Genomic DNA, 1,784 nt, shown 5'->3' on the forward strand with positions numbered 1-1,784 from the left:
CACCGTGGTAGCCAAGTTATTATTTGTGTTCATATTCAGAAACTCATCTTTGTAGAGGATTTTGTCATAAACAATTCAGTTGTCTTTGAAAATCCTGGAAATTCTTGAAAGACCTTAGTATACCAGCTGAGCTTGTTACACTGTACTGCGAGTCACTTTCTTCTTGTGCTGGTGAATCAGTAGCTGGCTCTCAAGCTGAGTCGGTAGAAGCACCTGTCTGCAGGCTTCTAAGGAGTTGAATCAATTGTTTTAACCTCGCTAAATCCATTGCTTCAGAAAAATGTTTAAAGCTGATCAGTCTAGAAAACTCTTCATTGGAGGGCTCAATGCAAAACAAATGAGAATACCCTTGAAGCCGTATTTGGCAAATACGGATGGATTATGGGAGTACTCCTGAAGAAAGACTTTGTTTTCCTGAAGAAAAACAAAGAGTTTGTTGTTGTCACCTTTGAAAGCTCAGCGGATGCTAAAGATGCAGCCCAAGTTATGAATGGAAATCTTAGATGGAAAACCCACCAAAGCCTAACAAACCACTAAACCAACATTTGAAAGTGGTAGACACAGACCCCACCACTTCCAAGAAGCTGAGCTGCCCCCCATTCCAAGGTCTTTGAGGGGGAAGAAGAGGCAGTGGAGGAAATAGGGGACCCCCTTCATGTGGGTAATATATGGATAATAGTGGCTATTCCATGAATTTTAACATGAGTTCTTCCAAGGGACCACTTCCAGGAAAAAGATGACCTCCACCATGAAATGGAGGGCTGCCTGCTAAAAGTTTAGCTCCTCCAGGACCATGAAGAACCCACTTATCACATCGGATAGTTATGGAGGCTCACCACAAAGGGAGCTGCTGCCTCTCACAGAGATGTTCTTTTGCCCTCAAGAGATGATATATATTCTAAAGACAGTTATTTGAGCCAAAATTACCCAAATTCTCATGATACAAGAGATTATGCACCACCATCAAAAGATTATACATACCATGATTATGGTCATTCCGGTTCAGTGCGCATGATGACTATCCATCCAGAGGTTATAATGAGAGATGGCTATGGTCATGCTCATGACGACTCAGACCATCCGAGCTGAGGCTCCTACAGATTCCTATGAAAGCTTTGGTAATTCACATATTTCTCCACCTACATGAGGACCTCTGCCATTTTATGGTGGAAGCAGTCACTATGATGAGCAGCTCACAGGACAGATGGTAAAGTTGAGACAGTTACTCAAGCAGCCAAGTGATCTTTACTCAAGTGGTCATGATCTGGTTGGCAGACAAGAAAAAGGGCTTCTTCCTCTATGGAGAAGGTGTATCCTCCTACAGGTAATGTAATTCCTACTGCAGTTCCAACCACGGAGCTTTAAAAGGTGATAGCCATGAAGACATCTAATCTGATTGAGAGGGGGTGGGGGGCAGAAGCAGATTCTAAAAACAAACAAAACTTTGAGTCAAAAATCCCTGCTCAAAGAAACAAAAAAATTGTGGGATCTGTCCTGTCATAACTACCTAAGGATTATCAAGGAAAAACTGTTACTTAAAAAAAAATCCTGTTTTAAGTTCTCCACAATTTGTATGTTCTGCTGAGGAAAAAGTAAAACCCGTTTAATTTTATTTGATTTTATAACATTGCTTGACACATTGAAATCTCAAAATGTTCTCAGGGTGAAAAACTTGAGATGCTTACATAAGAAAAGTGTTATAAAGTCAGTAAACCCAAAACAAAAGAATAATGCTTACCATTGTATTGCCTTTTTTACATTTCTTTGGGAATCTGCAAGAGCCT

The 1,784-nt window shown here is 40.6% G+C and overlaps 1 pseudogene; it reads left to right on the forward strand.

Annotated features, from left to right (window-relative positions):
* The first annotated feature begins 280 nt into the window (after positions 1-280).
* LOC105979406 lies at positions 281-1,391 on the forward strand (annotated as a pseudogene).
* The last annotated feature ends 393 nt before the right edge of the window (positions 1,392-1,784 follow it).

The sequence above is a fragment of the Echinops telfairi genome, unplaced genomic scaffold (genome assembly GCF_000313985.2).
Source record: "Echinops telfairi isolate 266 unplaced genomic scaffold, ASM31398v2 ScPeMD7_44;HRSCAF=162, whole genome shotgun sequence".
In the NCBI taxonomy this organism is placed as follows: domain Eukaryota; kingdom Metazoa; phylum Chordata; class Mammalia; order Afrosoricida; family Tenrecidae; genus Echinops; species Echinops telfairi.